This window comes from Zalophus californianus, chromosome 9 (genome assembly GCF_009762305.2).
Source record: "Zalophus californianus isolate mZalCal1 chromosome 9, mZalCal1.pri.v2, whole genome shotgun sequence".
Taxonomy (NCBI): domain Eukaryota; kingdom Metazoa; phylum Chordata; class Mammalia; order Carnivora; family Otariidae; genus Zalophus; species Zalophus californianus.
In genome coordinates, this window is record NC_045603.1 from 45674794 (window position 1) to 45689638 (window position 14845).

The window sequence follows — 14845 nt, forward strand, 5'->3', positions numbered from 1 at the left end:
TGGAAAGTAAATCTCACCAACTTTGCAGCTAGAATCCTGATAGTATCATTAATATTTTGAAATTTCTAAATTTAAGTATGTGCATCCAAACAATTATCCTCCCAGCCTCCATGTACATTATTTCATAATACTGTAAATTGTAAATCCTATGGAAAAGGAGCTTTCGGCATGTCAGGTAGTTCAGATAGGGAATGGACATATCGTTGAGAAATACAAGCCTGAGATCATTGTGCACTTGAGAGCTTACCAACCGAATCAAGACAAGACAAAATCTCTCTCTCTCTCTCTCTTTTTAGTGAATACTACTGAGAATTCTGGAATCCAAGAGAAAGGATATGTGAAGGGGAGTGAAGAAGAGCAAAAAGAGTTTCTTTTTCTATTTTTGGATTAGCAGAACAAAATTTTGAAATGCATGAAATTTAATTTTGGCATTGCCTCAACTTACTTTCCATACTTCACTCTTGCCATTTAGCCTCAATTCTTAGAACTGCTGTACCCCACTAAGTGCTCCACGGCAAACTCTTAACATCTGACCCTCCCTCCATGGCTCTATATGCCATGGTTACCTGCCTCCCATAATCCAGTCAAAACTCCCAAACGAGGGTGCTATTCACCTCTATCCATCATGACAAGAAAAGCAATTGGGTCAAGCAAATCATACTAAAATGTAATTGGAAAATAGTTACATAACTTACAAAATAGTATTTACACTTTAAAGATGCTTTTTTAACCTAAATGAATCTAGGATTAATGTCATTCCAAGGAGGAAACCAGATAGGGTCAGCTCCCCTAAACTGGTTTTATTTTCCAGGTATTTTTTTCTCTGCCTTGTTCCTATAAGGTAGTCAAGAGTTGCAGGTGTTTCTCTTATAATGGCTCCTAAAGCAATAGGAGTGGGTGATTCTGGTTCAGAAAGTAGAATATCAGCGGGATAGTCATTTCTATGTATGGGTGGAGTACACGGTATGTGTTTTTAAGTATGAAAACTCTTTGATTATAACAGAGTAAAGAAGAAAGCTGCTTACCAAATTAGAAACCTCTACAAAGAGGTTTAAGCTTAGTTGATTTTTTACACAGATTGTTTACATATTCCAGGCTGCTTATAAATTAATAAAGCATGATACATTTGATTGGAGCTCAGACATAAAAGCTGGCTCTTTGAAACTGTGATTCTGTGTGATTCATCCATCCTGTTTGAGTGGGAAAGAGAACGAGCTATGATTCTTTCTTTTCTTTACCCCTTTTCCACTCTGTTGAAAGCTGGGTCATATATTTAATAATTTTTTAGTTATTTTGAATGACCCAGATGTAACGTCACATCATATCATGGGATCGCCAAAGTCAGAAAATATTACCTTCAGATCAAAGAATGAGTTCAGCAGTGGAATATACGGACCGTGACACTGAATTTAGTTTATTGTAGAAGAATTCTCTTTGTGCATGGTAGCAGTAAAGCAAACTCAACATTATGTATATAAACTGGGCTCCAAGGAGAAAGACTGGAAATCAAGAGATGTGATGGATGGTTATAGAAGAATTGGCTAGCAACCACATTTCTCCCTTCCCACAATATGTAGGTTTTTCTTGGCTTAGAGAAGGAGACTTTGCATGTAGTAGCACCCAGTGCTTTTCAATAATGATAATGGGAAAATCATAAAGTTCAACTTCATTTTTAAAGAGAGATTTATTTTTTATAAAGAGAGAAAGAGAGAGAACTCAAACAGGGGGGAGGAGCAGAGGGAGAGACTCCACACTGAGCACAGAGCCCGTCTCAAGGCTCGATCCCAGGACCCCGAGATCATGACCCGAGCCGAAAATCAAGTCAGAGGCTTAACCGACTGCACCACCCAGGCGCCTGGTTCGACTTCATTTCATAAGCTTTCTGGGAGTGTTTAAGATTGCCAAAATTTTTTCTTCAAACGAAACACATGACAAACATTAAAGAAAATGGAATGGATGTATGTAGAGTTCCCTATATACTTGCCTTATCCATGGGTGATGTAGTAAATTAAATGTCTCCTATCAAAAATATTTTTCTTCTGGCTTCCTCAGGCCCTGAAAATCTACTATTAAAGGCTTATGGTTTGGGTTAAGCTTTTTGGTTATTCCTATTGACTTCTTTCAAAGGCTAAATGCATTTAAGTGGGAAAATTTGTAAAGGGTCGTGGTTTTAAGGAGCACATCTAAATTCATTTATTCATTAAGCCAGCAAAAAGCTATGGAACATCTCCTGTGTGTCAGGTATAGCACCAGCACTGATATAGAAGAGTGAGTAAGGTAGGGATCCTATCCTCAAGGTGCAGATAGTCTTTTAATTTGTAGCTTTAGCTGCACCAGGATCATGCATGTCCAGTGTCAGTGGAATGAACTTTCTTTGATGATTTATCAGCTTCTCCAAGTCAATATATCTGTGATGAAACATATCTTTTCCTAATAATTGGCCTTACTTTCCATCTTTCTTAATTTAATCAGTGGTACCCCCATCTTCCCAGGCAATAGAACTTTTCCCAACAACTCAACTCCACACGAATCTTTCCCTTCTCAAAACGATTGCATTAAAGTCAAAATCACCCAGACTGACACTAAACTGTTCTCTATTCAATGTGTGATTGATTTGATCCCCAGGTATGTTATAAAATGCTTAAAGGCAAAGATCAGTCTTAGCTTCTTTTGTATCCTCTGGACCTGGGGTTCTGCAAATGTAGACCAGATAACAAACCACCTCAGTGATTCTGATTAAGTTGAACCACCGCTCTAGATGATTGTATCTCAAATTTTAGTGTATTTATGAATCACTTGAAGATTATGTTAAAATGCAGATTCCAGTTTAGTTAGTCTGAGAGTCTGCATTTTTAACAAGCTTACAGTTAATGCCAATGCTTTAGGGGATGGTTGGAAGGTTAAAGAAAGAAAGTTTATAGTCCCAAATACAGAGTTTGGCCCACGGGGAGATGTTCAACAAACATTTAGTGATTTCCATCAAGAAGACCTTAGTGTGAATTGGTTTATACAACTAACTGAATAAGTGTGTCTGCAGCTGAGAGAAAATGTCATTAATAAGGAGAGCAAAGGAAGATAAAATTTACCTATCTTCCTTACCTAGGTAACAATTTTAACTGAAGGCTTATCTGAACCTCCAATGTGACACATTTGTAAAGTCTCATTTTGTTTTCTAATTTTTCTTATATCTTTCTCCTAAATATTCCTGTATGTATAAGCAAACACACTAATCTTACTTTGAAAAAAAAGTATATCTATAGTACGTATCACAATGTTAGTCACTTAACTTGATGTAAGCTTGTTAAAAGGAGTTCCTCTAAGTAGACCCCTTTAGATATACAGAAAAAAAGTATCTTTCTCTGTACAATTTTTAAAGCATAGCACCCAAAATTACAGAACTTCTACAGTTTATTTCTTGAAACAGTTGAAAAATGTTCTAAATACTGACTTGGTGGAATGTAGTAGCTGCATGGCAAATGGAAGAGAAGAAATATATATTCCAAAAGAACCAGCTGGTGCAGAGAAGTGCATAATTAATCATTAAGCCTTTTCAGGGATGCACAAATAAAATAATGAACATCAGTATCCCAGACCTAATGAATTTTGTATGAAACTATAACAGTATTATCCCTGTTTTTCTGCTATTTCAGAACTACACTCTCTTGACACAAAACACTGTCATGCCTGGTACATGGTGCACTCACCAAGCAGTCAAAAGCAATTAAATGAATGTTCTAGACAAAGCCAATTTTTATATGTTCCATGCACAAGGAAAAAACAAGTTCAAATAAACCTCAAACAAGACTAAAATTTAATAATGAATGGGTTTTATATTTCATGAGACTCTTAAGTACAAACAAGTAACACCTTGGAATAAGTCGTTACTTAAATGATGCTTTTGCCAAAATCCGTAAATGTTATGACCTTCTTTGAAATTATGGCAAAAACAATGCTTTTATTAAAATTTTTTTAATCACAAAGAGGAGAAAAGGACAAAAGTAATACAATTTCCCTTCGGTGACTCAGATTTGTGGAAGCCTCTCCAATAATTTCACCTCTAACTGCTGTGGAACTTGTTCACAAGGGCATGGATGAACATGCAGTTCAGGAACCAGCTGTATAATCCAGAGAAAAAAATGAGTGGACTAATTTATACCCCAGATCAAACCAGAACTGAATGCTTTCCAGGGTTTTAAAGCATCTGGAAAAATCTTTCAACATTGTTTCTTCTTTTGGTCCTATCTTTTCACTTATTTCTATCCAAGATTGGGCTGGGGGGGCTGAAATGTCGTGAGAAAGTTATATTCAACCGAAGTTTATGTAAGTAGAACCAATGCTTTTTCCTACTTGATTTCCATTCCAATGTCGCATACTTCAGGGCTGGTCTTCTAAGGGTGCCAGGATTCCCCTGAACCAAAATAAGCAAACATCCAAGTACTTTGAATTCTCTTCCTCAAAATTATGCTTCATTATCCCGGGATCTTGACAGAATAAAAGACCACTGCTGAATCCGAAAGGTTTTCACATTTATCTGGATATGCAGTAATATGGAGGAATTTAGCCATTGGATTTACCTTTTTCCATTTGAATCTTACCCTGCAGACTTCCTGACAAATTTGAATTATCATCTGTATAAAGAAGAGGCAATCAAAAGAAAAGTTCCTCCTCTTCTCCCAGATTCTCCCAATCCACAGCTTAGTCCTGCAGTTTAACGAGGCTTAAGGGAGTTCTGCTACAAGGCATTGCTCCCACTGACATGGTCACTGTTAGAAATCACTTTGAATGAAGGCATTGAAGGCCTCTGTGAAAACAAGTTTTATAGCTTTTGTGTGTAAGAGACCCCAAGTGACTTAAGACTGGAGAATTTTCCACCGTGGCTTTCACAAATCCTTGTACCCTCAACTCTCAAATCTCTTGAATCCCCATCGCTTTTCCTTCCCATCCCCTCTTGCATATGACTTTAACCCCTAATTCTTCCTCCTCACCTCTCTCAATAAAATCCAGACTGCCCAAACAATGACTCTTATTCCGCAAGAACAAGCCCTGTATTCCCATTTCCGAAACTGGCCTGGACTGCAGCCAAACCCTGTCCTGCTAAGTCTAGCTGAATTTCGGCCAACCCTCTCCTGCTAAAGCCATGAAAAATTTTCCGTTGTCTTTCTCCAAGTTAAAATGCTCCTTTGGAGCCTTCCTTCAGAGCCTTATGGTAATGACTCTCCAGTTGATTTTATTCCATAGTTTTGCTGCTCAGATTCAGGCAGGATTGGCCCCTTTGCTGTTCAGCCCAGGCCACTTTGTTAGAGGACCAATTCCTTCTATGGACTAGACCAGTGCCTGGCTCTCTTGGTCTTGAAGCACCGTCTAAGCCTTTATTCTTCATCTTTATTGTCTTGTATACATCTTGTATACATCTCTTGGTTTGATTTTTTTCCACTTGAATAATAAAGGTGTTCATAGTCATGGTGGGGCCATAATGCCAAGGAGATTTTGTTAGTTTGTTCAAGCCACTTGAATATAGGTTTAACACTATAAAGCCAATAGCACTAAACTTTGGAAGCTCTGTGAGTATTCTAGAACTTTATTGGCCACCCTGGGGAACTTGGGATACGATTAAGACAATCCATTTGTATGGCACCTTACCATCAAAGGATTCAAAGATTCCAAATATTTAATGGTCAACAAGTTTTAGCTGATATGAAGAGGGCTCTTAAAGACAAAAATCCTCTAAAAGACAGCAAAATTGTAAAATTACTTAAGGACTCCTTAGGAAAAGCTAATAAAAATGTGGATGATCTAAAAATTCAAACTTAAATTCTATTGTCTTTTTTCTCTTCTGCCCCATCCTTGGATTGACTTTCCTCCTGGCCCCCTGTCTCTCAGCTTCCTCTTTCCTATGTTTTGTTCCTCCTCCTCATCCTCCTGCACATTCTCTCAACCCCCTTTCCTATTCTCCACTGTCCCTTCCTAAATACAGTCCTCTTACTGAAGAATATCCCTTCATGATATCTTTTAATGCAAATGGAAATGGTCCCACAGCTTTAAACCTTGGTCAAGATCAGAGTTCCATAATGTAGCTAAGAACTTTCTAATCCTTTCTTAGGAAAGACAAAAGTTAAAGAATTTAAGCATTGTCTTAGGAATTTATAGTCAGTGATACCCTGATCTCTTTCAATTTGTTCATCTCTTTGTGGTAACCAGGAGTGCTAAACTTGATTTGAAAAACATGATGGATTGATTACTAAAATGATAAAAAAAAAGTGGGATGAAATTTAATAGCAGGTGGATATAAAAAGTATAAAAATCAGACCAGCTCTCTTAGCAGCTATTCCTGAGGCCTTTCCTGTCAAAACTGATTGGTCAAAAATCCAGTTATGTAAGGAAAACTCAGATCCATCCCTAATTTCAGAGACAGCTTAACTACTACCTTCCAGAGCACTCTTTTCTCAGTGGGAGCAAAGATATCACCATCACCCTAACTACCTCCTTGTTGATGGTCTTAAAGCTGAAGTGGCAGATTTGGTTAGGAAACAGATAATAGAATGGTAGACAGCCTTCTCTCTGGACTACAAGAGCTTAATGAGCACTTTGAAGATCCTTTGGCTCAGAAAAAAAAAAGATTAAATTAATAACTCTTTACAATTAAGCAATTAGATAAACCCAAGAACAAAAACATCTCTATAGCCAATCTAAACAAAGATATGTGTGGATATTATAAGGAAAAGGGACACTGGAAAAATGCTTGCTCTGCCTTAAATTAAAAGACAGAATCTAAAATGATAAAGGACCAATTTTTTTGTGACAGAATGACTTCCTTTTGAGTAAGTAGATCCTTCAGTTTGTTCAAAATTGCCCTTAGGACAAAAGGAAGAAATTTCCATGCAATTGCAAAAAAACCCAGGATATTCCTTTTTTGTTGATACCAGACCTATACATTCTACCATAAACCCACCTTTCCATCATTCCTTCCTTGGAGTAGCCAAAACATTTCAATGGTAGGAATCTAAGATATTCCTATCACTCATCAACATGCTTTCTGCACAATGATTCCACTCTGGTGGATCTGCTGGAGTGAAATCTACTTTGCAAATGGGTGCTGCTCAAATGTGGGCTGGTCAACCTCTTTCTGAAACTCCTGTGGAAGAGAAGATTATTTTATTTTGGTACAGATTAACTTCCCAGTACCAGAGACTTTGCCTGGGACAGACTCACCTAGTGTCTTCTATAACTTAAAAAAGTGTTCCTCAGAAGCTCTTATGCTTGTGCTCTCCAATTATCATAGACCTTTCCTTCTATTTGTATATGAAGCATCCAAAGACAAGCTTTGAGGGTTCTAACTCAATAGCACAAAGGGCTTCAGACACCCACCACTCATAAGAGCCTCTCACTTTACCCTGTAACAAAAGTCTACCCTCTTTGTCCTCAGTGGCAACAGCTGCATAGTTAATTGAGGCTTCTACTGATTTAATTTTAGGATCTCCTCTTAACATTATGGTCCCTCATGTCATTCAGACCTTACTCTTGACAAAAGCAACACTCAATGCTTTTCTACTTCTCGACTGACCTTCAACAAAAATCCTTCTCTTCTCACTAACAATATTTCTATCCATTGCTGTAGCCCCTAGACTCTCTTCCCCCCAACTTTCTTTCTCTCCCAGAGGAGGAAGAAAACCTAATGACTGTCATACACTTATTTAGAAATTTTCCTTACCTCACTCTGATCTCTTGGAAACTCTTTGACAACCCGGATTTAGAAATGCTTATGGATGGAGCCTATTAGGGAATGGAACAAGGAAGTTGTCAAGCTTAGTATGTGATTGCAACTCACTCAAATATTATCCTTTCCTGGGGACCAAATCTGTACAAGTTGCTGAAATTATAGCACTTACTACAGCCTGCCAGTTAGGTAGAGATAAGAGAGGAACTATCTATACAGATTGTAAAATATGCTTTTGGGATAGCTCATGATTTTGGTATGCTTTGGAAGTGATGTGGCTTAACTGCATCTGGTATTTCAATTAAACATGGTAGTCACATAAAATTCCTATGAGATGCTTTGTTTTTCCAAAGGGATTGGCTATATTGAGGTTGGGCCCCATAGTAAAAAGCAGACTCAAGAAAGAGTAATGCTTTAGCAGATTACTATACTAAATGAGTCAGGCTTTCCAACAAGTCTAAGAGTCAAAGCCAAAACTAACTCCTAACCATTGGCATTAGGGCTTGAGTTAATTTTAGTATCAAGCATTTGATTATAAAGAAGTGTATTGGAAAAGATTAAGTTTTTTCTCCTCCCAGGTAGCTATGGTGGCACCAAGATAGTCTCTTGGTCTGCCTCAAGATACTGAAATGGATTTTCTCAAAAAGTGTTACAAGCTGTGACCCATTATGGAAAGGAAATTTTAAAAACCACCATAAATAAGCATTGGTGGGGACACCATAAGATTTTAGAGGATATCTCTGGTGCATTTCCCATCTGTCAAATCTACTGTCTTGAGAAAATTGTAAAGCTGGGACATAAACACAACCCAAAAACCTTTGAATCTTTTGAACATCTATTTACAGATGGATTTCATTCAGTCACTCACCTCATGTGGTTATGAGTATGTACTTGCTATTGTGTTTCTATTTCTTGGTCTTCTAGAAGACTTTCATTGCCATAAAGCAACTGCTTTGATAGTAGCAAAGAAACTTTAAGACTTTGTGTTTTCTACTTGGTAATACCCACCTATTTTTTGGTGATAGAGGTACCAACTGAGACTTGTGAAACTATCTGAGGAATGAACTTCAGTTGCTGAGGCCAAAGGCTTTATACTTAATCCTCATGGCCCTAATCTCCATATGAAAGGGTCACTGGATGCCCAATGCATCTAGAGATCTCACCCCCTATCCTAACTTCTCTTTTATGCTCCAACATGGCAAAATACTGTAGGGGATTAACTCAGCATACACAAGTTTATAATCAACAGGTCCAAGCAGCTTTTCCGAATGATAATCCACAGGGACTCTGGCATGACCTTCAGACTTGGGTCTTGGATTAAAGAAAAAGACAAGAACATAAGACTATTCTCAAACTTCATTAGAAAGGACCATATCAAGTGTTATTAACTACATATACTGTGGTAAAAGTCCAGGGAATCAATCCTTGGATCCCTGTCTCTCAGTTAAAAAGTTATTATACCTCTACCCCATGGACTCCTGTGTCAGTAGGAGATCTAAAACTGAGAATCCCTTGGAATCTTCCAGATGGTGACATCACAAAGGTGATAGCTTTTCCAAGACTTTTGGACTTTTGGACCAAGCAACAGGCTGCTAGATGTTGATACCTTCTATCCAAGATCTTCAGCTCAAGACCCCTGCATCCTAAGAGTAACTGACAATATACCTCTTCATCTCTTTCTCCTATTTTTCATAGCCACCTATGAGATTCTTAAGGTTTCTTTCTATAGTCTTTTTTTTTTTTTTAATTGAAGTATCTCTTTTTTCCCCCCTGGGTAAATGAGGAGAATGAAAAGTGTTACACTTCTTTATAGATTCAGGGTGGAGATAGGATTTTTTCTGGGATAATTCCAGATGGGTAGGATCTTGGTTAAGAGGCATTGTCCAAGGTCTTCTCATAATTCTTATGTCCGTACTTGTCTCCACAGTCATTTGCTATATTCTCTTTATTTTTTTTAAAGATTTTATTTATTTATTTGAGAGAGAGAGAATGAGAGATAGAGAGCACGAGAGGGAAGAGGGTCAGAGGGAGAAGCAGACTCCCTGCTGAGCAGGGAGCCTGATGTGGGACTCGATCCTGGGACTCCGGGATCATGACCAGAGCCAAAGGCAGTCGCTTAACCAACTGAGCCACCCAGGCGCCCTGCTATATTCTCTTTAGAATTTTAAATGCCTCAGGCACTCACTTGATAAATGATTAAATTGAATTACAAAGGCAGAATTCCCTAGGAGGACAGAGAAAAGAGGTATAATTTTAAGAAAAGCGCTGATGGCAGTCATACCAAAGAATCTGAGACTATAATTGTCTCAAGCAGTATAGATCTAGAGCACTGAATGAGCCAAGACTAGGTTAAATGATGAGACTCAGTCTGCCCATTGACCTAGAGGAGGGACTGTGAGAATTTCCCAGTGTGGCCTTTTCATGTACTGGTCTCCTTCAGGTGTTGCTCCATACCCGTCTTGCCCATGACTTTAATTTCTGTTTATCTTCATCCTTGACAAAATCTACTTTGCCCAAACAATGGCTGCTAATCCACAAAAATAATTTCTTCCCTTCTTGCTTGAACTCTGGATGGGGGAGTGGGAAGGATGGAATCGTGTTTGGAAAAGGGAAAGAGCCCTGGAAAAATGAGTAATGACTAGTAAATGAGGAGGGCAAGAATTCAACCACTGATTTGGGGAAACCTAGAAAAATACCACAAATAAACCCAGGCACAGCTCTGCATGAGATTGTAACCATCCTGGAGAATCATATTTGGGATAGAAACTATATTAGGTAGGATAGAAGCTGTAACATGGAGAACCCAAAAGGCAGTAGCTTATTGAACAAAGAAGTTCTTTTCTCTTTCTATAACAGTACTGGATTTAACAGTCCAGATTTGGACTTGTTCCTGATCCATGTGGACATTTAGAGGTGTGCTATCTTGTTGGTCCATTATCCTTTAGAGCATAGCAGAAGCTGGTCACAGGCACTAGCTTTTAGACTGTAGCAAGGGGAAGAAGATGTACAGTAACAAAGGTCTTGTGTCTTAAGGCCTAACTTCAAGGGGCACACAGCACTTCTGCTCCCATTCAGTTGTTGAGAAGATGGTCACATGTTCACGCCTAGCTGCAAGAAGGTCTGAGAAACCTGTACTAGCTGAGCAATCATGTGCTTCACTGTATATTCTCTCAAGTCTGTAAGTCTCTTTCTGGATTTGATTTCCAAAGGCCTAAGGAGTTATGAGAGCAGAGCAGATTTGTGATATAGATAAAAATGGAATGTCAGGCACAGATAGCTGCCTATGCAGTGTCTATTTCCTTTCCAGCCTTTTCTTTTCGTTAAGATTTATTTACTTATTTGAAAGAGAGAGAGAAAGGGAGAGAGAGAGTGAGAGAGCACGGATGGGGGCAGGGGCAGAGGGAGAGGGAGAGAATCTCAAGCAGACCCTGAGCTGAGCATAGAGCCTGACGTGGAGCTTGATCCCCACAACCCGGAGATCATGACCTGAGCTGAAACCAAGAGTCAGACTCTCACCTGACTGACCCACCCAGACTCAACCCACTGCCCCTCCACCCTTTTCAAGGGAACTCCAATTCCCTCAACTAACACGACTTGCTGGGCATATTCTCTTATAGTCCAAGGTGGTCATGTGACACAATCTAGCCAATGAGGTGTAAATGATGCATTTCTGAGCGTCTTTTCCTTTATCCTTCTTTCTGCCTATTACACAGTTACATAGATGTGATGCTTGAAGGAGGAGCAGCCACCTTAGAACCATGAGACAACCAGAGTGAAGATGAAAGCCCGAATGCCAAGGATGGTAGAGCTGAAAGATGGAGAGACTCTGGGCCCTTGATGGCTCATTGGGTCATAAAATTAGTTATGTGAGCCAGATAAATCTTTTTGTATTTAAGCCAATATATGGCAGACACTGTAGTATTGCAGTTGACTAGGTTCCTAAGAAATGGGGAGGCAGAGTGAGGAGAGAGAGTATATATATATATATATATATATATGTTTGTTTGTCTGTTTGTTATTTACCTAGCCTGGGGAGAGAAGAGAAGGGAAGAGGAGTGATAAAAGTATAATAAGAAGGAACGATAAAAGCAATGATAAAAGCCTACAGTGGTCATGATCTACCGTACCCCACAGATCCTCTTCCCACCCTGTATCCTACCTGGTGCACTGGGCGACTATCCATACGGACACTATGAACAATTTCCTTCCCCTCCATTCTTTCATTGGGTTTGACCAGTAGAAGACATTGGCAAGAGATCCGGAGAACAGGAGGAAAAGAAGAACACGGTATTTCTTCCTTCGCCTTCCTAGCTGTGCTCTTTAACTAAAGGCCACAGTTTCTATCAGATGACCATCTCCGCACTGCTCCCTTTTTTGGTTCCTGTAGCCACTTCCTCCCCTCATTTATTCTGGCTGGGTGTAAGGTAGTCATGGCTCCCTGTCCCTTCCTTTGTTGCTTTTCCTAACCTCTGCTCACATTTTTGTAAACAGTTCCTTTATGAAATCTTAAATTACCCAGTTAGGAAGTGCATTTGATTTCTGCCAAGATCCTGGCTGGTCCATTTCTGCAGAGTGGGGCTCAGAGCCCTGCTTTCGGGATTAGAGTCACATGGGAGCAGCAAGCTCTAGAAGTAGGGACAGGCTTGTAGAACTTCCCATGCACCAAAGCAGCTTGGTTATATCATGCCATGGTAGGATGAGAAGAACCGGGAGGACAGGAAATAGAGGTATAGAACCAGACAATCTGAGTTGGAATCCTGGCTCTGACTCTTTCCAGAGAGAGGCAGATGCCATTAACCCTGTGCCTCACTTTCCTCACCTGTAAAGTGGGATAATAATAGTACCTGTGTCCTAGGATTGCAGTCAGGGTTAAATGAAATATACATGTAAAACAGGGCAGTTCTTGGGACTTTGTAATTAATCAACAAAAATAGCTATAATAACAATTATTATTTAAGACCATATATCAGTAAGATGCTGGTTGCTCAGAGGATTTCTGTGTGGACAAGTGAAATCAAAGACAAATGACTTTGTAATGGAGACTTGGACTCTGATATTTGACTGCTGACAGCTGTTAAATTTCACCTCTTCCTCTTCCCCTTCTGTACCACATCTGGGCAGGCTGATCTTGTCTAGGCCTGAGTGCTCACCGTTTTGGCACGAGCAAAACCACAAGCTCCTGCTGCAGGGGGACTCACATCCTCAGCCCCAACCCCTCAACACGGTTAAAAACCTACACCAGTCTCCTTTCCTTGCTTTTCCATTTTGGACTTGCTTGAGAGGCCTTCCCTTCCCTCCCAGACATCTCAGTTATGTAAATAATAAGTTTTTGCCTACCTGTTTGGTATATGTGTGATGGCGTCAATAGCAACATCCAAATCAAACTCTGAGTGGGGGTCCATCTGCCTCTGCAGGTGTCATAACAGGTTTCCCTTCCAAACACATTGGCACTAAAATCACCGTCCTGCCATCCTACTTCAGACCCACTTTAGGGCCAACTTTGAACTGATGGAACTTATTTTTCTTTCTATAGGGAATGGGCATCTCAAAAATAGAAAATAACTTGAATCACAGAAAATAAATTTCTATTGTTTTTCCAATTTTGAATTGTAGACTGAAATTTTTATCTGCTGTATCAGGTGACCTGATGATTTAGTTACAGAGCAAGGAACCATCTTTTCCAGCCTTAAAAGTCTACCCTGCACCAGTCAAAGTAGAACAAGGGCTGTGAAAAAGGAAAGACCCCCATAGTGCCTCCAGTTTGAGCACAGAGATTCTGAACTGTGCTGCTTTGCTCCCACCTCCTTCTCTCGACCTCCAAATTGATGACCACTACCTGCTCACCTCTTACATCTTTGCTGCGCCCTTCTGGTTGGTGCACCCATCCATTCTTCCTTAGCCACCAGCAGTCTCCTTTCCCCCCACCCTAATGTCCTATTTCTCTTTTTTGGTAAGTTTAAGTTATGGAAGTATTGTGACATATGCATGACCCATATGGATATCCCTTTTCTGGGTATGGCTTAGCCCAGAAGACAGCCAAACCTTTGTGGATAGCCATAAGAATCACTAAAGGAACTTTTTAAAAAATTGCAGATACTGGGAGACTATCCCAGATCTGTGAAGTGATCATTTGCTTCAGGGACAGGCAGGGATGGGAAGAGATAGGTTAGGAATCTGTATGTTTAAAGAAGTTCCCCAGCTGATTCCAATGATGAATCAGATATAGAGCATATTGAACAGATTAATTTTGTGACACTGGATTATTTTAACCCCTAGAATATCATGACACAGGAACATTTAAACCCAATGATATTCTGATCCCTTCATTTGCTGTTGCTGTGCCATCAGCATGGGTGGTTGGTACAGAATACACAAATTGATTGGAAATACATTAAAGAATTATTAGGTCGTAATACAGAGAAACTCCAGACAGCAGAATAACTTTGACATAGCTTTGAAGGGAACCTTCTTACAGTTTTCTCATGTATTAGCTAAAAAAAATCCAAAATATCAGTCCTTTATCCAGTTCATACTAAATATTACTGTTAGGAATGATCAGCACAAAACAAAGGACAATTGAAACTGCACATGGTAAAATTTGTTAGAGATGAAATCTGATGACAAATCATGCCTTGATGCTCACATTGAAACATGCAAATATTGAACAGAGAAAAATTAGACTTGGCAAAAGTAACCAACACTAAATAAAATTGCCAACAGCTAAATTGGCACATGCTGAAACTTATTATTGCCTAAAAATTGAGGTAAGAATCCAATTTTTTGACTAAGTTTGGGTGTAAATAATTTGACCTGAGACAATTGGACTTGGTACAAGTAATGACCATAAAAGAACTCATGCAATTGCAGAAACTATAATCAAGAAAAATTTGATATGAACAGCAAGGGGAAAAAAAAACCATGTTGAATAACATTTTCATTTAAACCTTATGTGGAAAATAACTGATTCCAATGAAAAGAATTTCAGTAAATTAAAAATCAAAAGGGAAAAAACTTAGAAATGTCTTAATGCCTTGGAATACAAATTTTATCAAGGAATTAAAGTAGCTTAATAGAAATTAGCTCTAAAACATACTTTCCTAATGAATGATTATTCATCCATGTAAGCATAAT

At 39.0% G+C, this 14845-nt stretch overlaps 1 long non-coding RNA gene across 2 annotated transcripts; it reads right to left on the minus strand.

Annotated features, from left to right (window-relative positions):
* Positions 1–3988: 3988 nt before the first annotated feature.
* Positions 3989–13638, minus strand: LOC113922736. 2 transcript variants are annotated; one of them, XR_003520054.1, is made up of 5 exons: positions 13559–13638; positions 13052–13146; positions 7709–7770; positions 6950–7132; positions 3989–4115 (listed from the first exon to the last, which is right to left on the minus strand). It is a non-coding gene; the product is annotated as an uncharacterized LOC113922736 (long non-coding RNA). The 2 variants fall into 2 exon arrangements; XR_003520055.1 differs by lacking the exons at positions 13052–13146; positions 13559–13638 and adding an exon at positions 8583–8786.
* Between the last annotated feature and the right edge of the window lie 1207 nt (positions 13639–14845).